Below are 9,346 nucleotides of genomic sequence, written 5' to 3' on the forward strand. Positions count from 1 at the left end.
AAAAAAAAAAAAAAAAAAAAAAAAAATATATATATATATATATATATGGCCAATAAGCATGTTCGGTGGGGCACAGTGGCTCACACCCGTAATCCCTGCACTTTGGGAGGCCAAGATGGGCGGATCGCCTGAGGTCAGGAGTTCGAGATCAACCTGTCCAACACGGTGAAACCCGGTCTCTACTAAAAATACAAAAACAAAAAACAAAAAAATTAGCTGAGTGTAGTGGTGCACGCCTGTAGTCCCAGTTACTTGGGAGGCTGAGGCAGGAGAATCACTTGAACCCTGGAGGCGGAGGTTGCAGTGAGCTGAGATCGTGCCATTGCACTCCAGCCTGGGCAACAAGAGCGAAACTCCATCTCAAAAAAAAAAAAAAAAATGAAACCATCAGGGTGCTATGGGAAAGAATAATGCAAGGAACATGGCTTAAATTGATATCACAAGAAAAGTATCACTATAGAAATGACATTTAAACTGAGAACTGAATTAGCTAGATGAAGTGTGTGAATTTAGAGAGAGAGAATATTACTGTGTATCTTTATATGTGAGGTCCATGTAGCAACACACACATACACACACACACAACTTGGTGCATTTGAGGAGCTAAAGAAACTCAATGTGGCTGCAATGCAGTAAGGAAGGAATGAACCCATATGAGAGGAGATTGGAGAGGTATGCAAAAGCTAGGTCATGCCGACCTGTTAAGTACTGTAACAAGTACAATGGGAAAGCATTAAAGTATTTCAAGCAATGGAGTAACCTTATGTTATTTACCTTTAACAGAGAATAAACTCAATGTAAGAGGATGGATTTACCTGTGAATGCCATGTCAGCGGACGTGTGGATGGGCCTTGGGAGTAGAAGTGATGAAGACTTCTTCCTTGCTTATAAATAGGGACATGACAATCAAGACATAAGGGATTCTAGAATGTAGCTGAAACCAGAAACGACTCTAGTCACTAACATGCTGGCACTCTGGCATTGTGGGAGATGGCGGCAGTGAGGTAGCCAGACCACCTACGTCCTGTGGCCTCAATCGGGATGCTCACTGTGGTAGGCAGAATAATGGCCCCTCAAAGATGTCCACATCCTAATTTCAAAAACCTGTGAATATATTACCATACATGGCAAAAGAACTTTGCAGATGTAATTAAAACTGGCAAAATAATGGTATCAACAACCAAAATAAGAATACTGGGGCTGAGCACAGTGGCTCATGCCTGTAACACCAGCGGTTTGGGAGACCAAGGTAGGAGGATCACTTGAGCTGAGGAATTTGAGACCAGCCTTAGCAACTTGGCGAGACTCTGTCTCTACAAAAAAATAGAAAAATTATCTAGGCATGGTGGCGCCCACTTGCAGTCTCAGTTACTAGGGAGGTTGAGGTGGTAGGGTTGCCTGAGGCTGGGAGGTGAAGGCTGCAGTTAGCTGTGATTGCACCACTGCACTCCAACCTGGGCAACAGAGCAAGATCCTGTCTCAAAAAAATTAAAATAAAAATTGGGAAATTGAGCTGAGTCTGTAGAGAAGCTAAAAAGTTTGATTTTGAATCTTATTGGGTTTGAAATGACAGATGCCCTCACAAGGTTGAAACACATCTTCCAATTTACTGTTTGTCCATATGAAGCAGATTTCCATATCATATTGTTCATTCACTCAATAAATAGTTGTTGAACACTTGCAATGTGCCAGGAATTGTATTAGGTATTAGAATTATATTGGTTAATTTTGGTTTGTGAAAAATTATGAATACCATGACAGGTGTAGCAGATTCCATTTTCTCCTTTTCCATTTTCTAGCATCTTTCCTTAGTAATATATTCACTATACATTATTCTTTCAATATCAATAGTTTGAGTCCAGAATAGTAAATATTTTCTAGTTCTATAATTTATTGTGGGATATCTAACAGCTATTCTATCAACCATAGAAAATATTTATAAAGTTTAAGAATATTTTACTCGGCCGGGCGCGGTGGCTCAAGCCTGTAATCCCAGCACTTTGGGAGGCCGAGACGGGCGGATCACGAGATCAGGAGATCGAGACCATCCTGGCTAACACGGTGAAACCCCGTCTCTACTAAAAACTACAAGAAACTAGCCGGGCACCGTGGCGGGCGCCTGTAGTCCCAGCCACTCGGGAGGCTGAGGCAGGAGAATGGCGTGAACCCGGGAGGCGGAGCTTGCAGTGAGCTGAGATCTGGTCACTGCACTCCAGCCTGGGCGACAGAGCGAGACTCCGTCTCAAAAAAAAAGGAAAGAAAAGAAAAAAAAAAAAAAAGAATATTTTACTCAAAACAATAGGCTACATTTCAGAAGAATGCTTCTGCTTATAAACAAACAGAATCTGAGTTGGCTATATGAAAGATTTGTAGACCTTGGCTGGTCCATGCATTCTTCCACCCAAATGAACTTATCAAGAGCTCAAACAAACCAGGCAAGAATGCCAGGAATCTCAGTTTTCTTTGGTGAAGCAAAACGCAGAGTTTAGAACCTAGAGTTCATTCAGTCACAAAATTACAGAAGTTGGTAGAAAGTATAACTTCTTATTTGGAAGGAACAGTAGTTGAATCAGTGAACCCAGATTCTAGTCCACCATTAACGGCATCTGAGTGAATTCTTTTAACTTTTATGCAAAAATTTCTTCATTCACCAAATGGCCGTAATAATATTTGCCTCACCATCCACACAAAGACATTATAAAAGTCAATTGATGTTATTTTGAAATTTCTTGGAAAAGTATGAAGTACCAGATTAATAGGAGTAATCATCATTGGATGCTGTATGATATACAATTGTGTGGTATTTTATTTTGTTGTTGTTTGTTAATCATAGAGCCAAAGCTGGTAAGTTTTAGAACTGTTTCAGTGACTTTGAGAAAATAATGAAACGAAAAAATAATTATAACTAATCTTAATGCAAAGAGTAAAGGAGAGAGATATATACTTGTGGTATCTATAATTAGTCTAAGGTTAATGTTAGTTCTTAAGTCAATCCAGAAGTGAAACATCACTGTTTCATATCCTGTATCAATTTAAGAAATACTTTGTTGTTGTTGTTGAGTCAGAGTCTCCCTTTGTCACACAGGCTGGAGTGCAGTGGCACCATCTCAGTTCACTACAACCTCTGCCTCCCAGGTTCAAGCGATTTTCCTGCCTCAGCCTCCCAAGTAGCTGGGATTACAGGCACGTACCACCAGGCCCAGCTAATTTTTGTAAGTTTAGTAGAGACAGTTACAACATGTTGGCCAGGCTGCTCTCAAACTCCTGACCTCAAATGATCCACCTGCCTAGGCCTCCCAGAATGCTGGGATTACAGGCGTGAGCTACCAAGCCTGGCCAATTTAAGGAATACTTTTAATGGAACTACTGTGGCAGATTGGTTGCATTAATAAATCCAATTATTCTCCACTTTCTGTATTCATGTCTATGTAGTAAAAAATAAACCTTGCCCCAACAGGTATATAAAAAGATGCTCAACATCATTATCATCAGAGAAATGCACATCAAAACTACAAGATATCAACTCACCCCAGTTAAAATAGCTTTTATCCAAAAGATAGTCAATAATGAATGCTGGTGAAGATACGGAGAAAGGAGAATTCTCATACACCATTGGTAGGAATGTAAATTAGTATAGCCACTATGGTGAATAGGATGAAGGTTCCTCAAAAAACTAAAAATAGGGCCGGGCACGGTGGCTCAAGCCTGTAATCCCAGCGCTTTGGGAGGCCGAGATGGGCGGATCACGAGGTCAGGAGATCGAGACCATCCTGGCTAACACGGTGAAACCCCGTCTCTACTAAAAAAAAAAATACAAAAAACTAGCCGGGCGAGGTGGCGGGCGCCTGTAGTCCCAGCTACTCGGGAGGCTGAGGCGGGAGACTGGCGTGAACCCAGGAGGCGGAGCTTGCAGTGAGCCGAGATCACGCCACTGCACTGCAGCCTGGGCGACAGAGCGAGACTCCGTCTCAAAAAAAAAAAAAAAAAAAAAAAACCAACTAAAAATAGGACTATCGTGTTAATATAATCCAGAAATCCTGCTGCTGGATATTAACCCAAAAGAAAACAAATCAGTACATCAAAGAGATATCTGGCCAGGCACGGTGGCTCATGCCTGTAATCCCAGCACTTTGGGAGGCTGAGGCAGGTGGATCACTTGAGGTCAGGAGTTCGAGACCAGCCTGGCCAACATGGTGAAACCCTGTCTCCATTAAAAATACAAAAATTGGGCCGGGCGCGGTGGCTCAAGCCTGTAATCCCAGCACTTTGGGAGGGCGAGGCGGGCGGATCACGAGGTCAGGAGATCGAGACCATCCTGGCTAACACGGTGAAACCCCGTCTCTACTAAAAAATACGAAAAAAAAACTAGCCGGGCGAGGTGGCGGGTGCCTGTAGTCCCAGCTACTTGGGAGGCTGAGGCAGGAGAATGGCGTAAACCGGAAGGCGGAGCTTGCAGTGAGCTGAGATCCGGCCACTGCACTCCAGCCTGGGCGGCAGAGCGAGACTCCGTCTCAAAAAAAAAAAAAAAAAAAAAATTAGCCAGGCATGGTGGTGGGCACCTGTAGTCCCAGCTACTTGGGAGGCTGAGGCAAAAGAATCGCTTGAACCTGGGAGGTGGAGGTTACAGTGAGCCGAGATCGCACCACTGCGCTCCAACATGGGTGACAGAGAGAGATTCCATCTCAAAAAAAAAAAAGAAAAAGTATCTGCACTCCCATGTTTATTGCAGCACTATTCATAATAGCCAAGATTTGGGAAGAACCTAAGTGTCCATCAACAGATAAAAGGATAAAGAAAATGTGGTACGTACACAATGAAGTACTATTCAGCCTTTGAAAAGAATGAGATCCTGTCAATTGCAACACCACAGATGGAACTGGAAGATATTATGTTAAGTGAAATAAGCCAGGCACAGAAAGACAAATTTCTCATGTTCCCACTCATTTGTGGGAGCTAAAAATTTAAACAATTGAACTCATGGAGATAGAGAATACAATGATGGTTACCAGAGGCAGGGAAGGGTAGTGTATATGTGTGTGTGTGTGGCAGCATGGGGAATGAGGATGGTTAATGGGTACAAACATATAGTTAGATACAACGAATAAGATCTAGTACTTGGGCCAGGTACAGTGTTTCACACCTGTAATCCCAGCACTTTGAGAGGCCGAGGCAGGCGGATCACTTGAGGACAGGTATTTGAGACCAGCCTGGCCAACATGGTGAAACCCTGTCTCTACTAAAAATACCCCCCCCAAAAAAATTAGAATTGGGCAACCTGGTCGGACGTGGTGGCTCACGCCTATAATCCCAGCACTTTGGGAGGCCAAGGTGGGTGGATCACTTGAGGTCAGGAGTTCATGACCAGCCTGACCAACATGGTGAAACCCCATCTCTACTAAAAATTTAAAAAATTAGCCAAGAGTGGTGGTGGGCACTTGTAGTCCCAGCTACTCGGGAGGCTGAGGCAGGAGAATCACTTGAACCCAGGAGGCGAAGGTTGTAGTGAGCCAAGATTGTACTACTGCACTCTAGCCTTGGAGACAGAGCAAAACTCTGTCTCAGAAAAAAAAAAAAAAAAGAATTGGGCAACCATCACCACAATCAATTTTACACTTTTTTCATCACTCCGATTTAAAAATCCTGCGAAAGCCAGGTGTTGTGGCTCACGTCTGTAATTCCAGTACTTTGGGAGGCCAAGGCGGGTGGATCACTTGAGGGCAGGAGTTTGAGACCAGCCTGGGCAACATGGCGAAACCCTGTCTCTACTAAAAATACAAAAATTAGCCCTGTTTGGTGGCGGGTGCCTGTGTTCCCAGCTCCTCAGGAGGCTGAGGCTGGATCACTTGAGCCTGGAAGGTTGAGGCCGCAGTGAGCCGTGATTGCGCAATTGCACTCCAGCCTGGGCGACACAGCGAAACTCTGTCTTTCTTTTTTTTGAGACAGAGTCTCACTCTGTTGCCCAGGCTGGAGTGCAGTGCAGTGGCACGATATCGGCTCACTGATACCTCTGCTTCCCAGGTCCCAGTTCAAGCAATTCTCCTTCCTCAGCCTCCTGAGTAGCTGGGATTACAGGCATGCGCCACCATACCCAGCTAATTTTTGTATTTTTAGTAGAGATGGGGTTTCTCCATATTGACCAGGATGGTCGTGAACTCCTAACCTCGTGATCCACCCGTCTTGACCTCCCAAAGTGCTGGGATTACAGGCGTGAGCCACTGCGCCTGGCCAAGATCCTGACTTAAAAAAAAAAAAAAAATCCCATAAAAACCAAAATCCTGTTTCCATTAGCAGTTACTCCTCATCATCTTTGAACACTACCTCGTCCCCATCCCTAGGCACTTTTTATCTCATAGATTTGCCTATTCTGAATATTTCATGTAAGTGCAATCACAACCCTAGGTATATTTCATATAAATTGCCCCCATTCCTAGCCGATCATTAATGTGCTTTCTGTCTCTATAGATTTGCCTATTATGAACATTTCATATGAATACAATATGTACTCTTTTGTGACTGGATTATTTCACTTAGCATAATGTTTTCAAGCTTTATCCGTATTGTAGTATATATAATTCCTCTTTGTTGCCAGAAAAATGTCATTGTATGGTTGGATATGCCACCTTTTGCTTCTCCATTTATCAGTTGATAGTTATTTGGGTTGTTTGTACTTTTTTTGGATATTGTCAATAATGCTGTCACCAAAATTAATTTACAAGTTTGTGTGGACGTTTGTTTTCAATTCTCTTGGGAATATAAACCCAGCAGTTAAATTGCTGGGTCATTTGGTAACTCTATATTTAACTTTATGAGGAACCACCAAACTGTTTTCAAAAGCGACAGCACCATTTACAGTCTTACCAGCTGTGTATGAGGATTCCAATTCCACCACATCCTCACCACTTCTTGTCATTATCTGCATTTTGATTGTAGCTATCCATCGGGTATAAAATGATATCTCATTATGATTTGATTTGCATTTCCCATGCAAATCTTTTCATGTGCTTATGGGTTATTTTTGTATCTTCCTTGAAGATATATCTATTCAGATCCTTTGCTCATTTTTAAATTTGGTTGTTTATCCTTTTATGACTGTGCTGTTTAAGTGTTCTTCAGATATTCTAGATATAAGTCCCTTATCAGATACATGTCTTGCAATAATTTTTTCCCAATTCGATGAGTTGTCTTTCTGTATTCTTCATGGGTATTGTTTATAGCACAAAAGTTCCTAAAATTTTGATAATGTCTTATTTTTCCCTTTGTTGCTTGTGCAAAAAAAGCCAGATGAGGTTTTAATAGAAATTGCATTGAATCTGTAGATCAATTAGGGGAATATGCCATTTTAACCAAATTAGGCCTTCCTATTTATGAACATGGGATTTTTTTCACCATTCCAATATTTTCCAATATTTATGTTCAATTTCCCTACCTCACACCCAGACAGAGATACAATCCAGGTCTATAATATGGTGGTCAAAAGCACACATTATCTCTTAAGACAGATTTAGGTTAATATCCCATCCCTTCTACTGATTAGCTGTGTAAATATGGACAAATTACTTTTTTTTTTTTTTTTAGATGAAGTTTCGCTCTTTTACCTAGCCTGCAGTCTAGTGGTACAATCTTGGCTCACTGCAACCTCCGCCTCCTGGGTTCAAGTGATTCTCCTGTCTCAGCCTTGTGAGTAGCTGGGACTACAAGAGCATGCCACCACACTCAGCTCATTTTTGTATTTTTAGCAGAGACGGGGTCTCACCATATAGGCCAGGCTGGTCTCAAACTCCTGACCTTGTGATCTATCCGCCTTGGCCTCCCAAAGTGCTGGGATTACAGGCATGAGCCACTGCGCCTGGCCTACTTAATTTTTCTAAGCCTGTGTTTTCTCATCTGTAATGTGCAATTTTTTTTTTTTTTTTTTTTTTAGACAGGGTCTCTCTGTCACCAAGCTGGATGGAGTGCAGCGGCATGATCTCGGCTCACTCCTGGGCTCAAGCAATCCTCCTATCTCAGCCTCCTGAGTAGCTGTGACCACAGGTGCATGCCACCATGCCCGGCTAATTTTCGTATTTTTTGTAGAGATGGTGTTTTGTCATGTTGCTCAGGCTGATTTCTTGAACTCCTGAACTCAAGCAGTCTTCCCACCTCAGACCCCAAAGTGCTGGGATTACAGGCATGTGCCACCACACGCAGCCTAAAGTACAAATTTTAATGCGGATTTCATAGGATGTGAGGATTAATGACAAATGTGGGATACTTAGCATAGTGCCTGAAACACAGCAAATGCTCAGTCTGAGCTATTTTTATTATTATAGCACTTAACAATTACTACAAAGCATAGTTATTTTGACTTTTAAAATTATTAGAGCCCCAATTTCCCCCTAAGCGTGTTTCTCCATCTCCTTAGAATCCATTGACTTTATATATTGTTTCCCTACAATCTTCTGTATCTCCCTTAAGGATAATGAACCAATCTGATTTATTTATTAATTTTTTTTTGAGACAACATCTCATTGTGTCACCCAGGCTGGAGTGCAGTGGCGCAATCTCAGCTCACTGCAACCTCTGTCTCTTGGGTTCAAGCGATTCTTGTGCCTTAGCCTCCCAGGTAGCTGGGACTACAGGTATGTGACACCACACCTGGCTTAATTTTTGTATTTTTAGTAGGGTTTCTCTGTGTTGGCCAGACTGGTCTAAAACTCCTGACCTCAAATGATGTGCCCGCCTCGGCCTCCCAAAGTGCTGGGATTACAGGCATAAGCCACCGTACCCGGCCTAATCTGATCTCATCTCTGATCACCATGCTCTTTCCTAACCTTTCCAAAAATGTGCAAGGCACACTCCCACCCCAGCGCCTTTGCATATGCTCATTTTGCTCTGTCTACAAATCTCTTTCCATAGATATAAACTTGGTTTCTTTATCACCTTCTTCAGGGTCTTTGTTTAAATATTATCTTAACAGTGAGGCTGACCATCCTATATAAAATAGCAAAATAATCCCTCTACTTACCTTGCTTTATTTTTCTTTGTAAGCTTTATAGCCACATGACACATTGTATATTTACTTGTTTGTTTCCCCTTCTAGAATGTAAGTTACACGAGGACAGAGATTTTCATGTTTTGTTCCCTGCTGTATCCTATCTCTATATCTCTATAACAGTCCTAGGCACATTGGGTACTCATTAAACACATGTTGAATGAGTGGACTTCTTCTTCTCTTGGCTAGGTGCGGTGGCTCACACCTGTAATCCCAGCACTTTGGGAGGCCGAGGCGAGTGGATCATTTGAGGTCAGAAGTTTGAGACAGACTGGCCAACATGGCAAAACTCTGGCTCTACTGAAAATACAAAAA

The sequence above is a fragment of the Piliocolobus tephrosceles genome, chromosome 9 (genome assembly GCF_002776525.5).
Source record: "Piliocolobus tephrosceles isolate RC106 chromosome 9, ASM277652v3, whole genome shotgun sequence".
Classification (NCBI taxonomy): Eukaryota; Metazoa; Chordata; class Mammalia; order Primates; family Cercopithecidae; genus Piliocolobus; species Piliocolobus tephrosceles.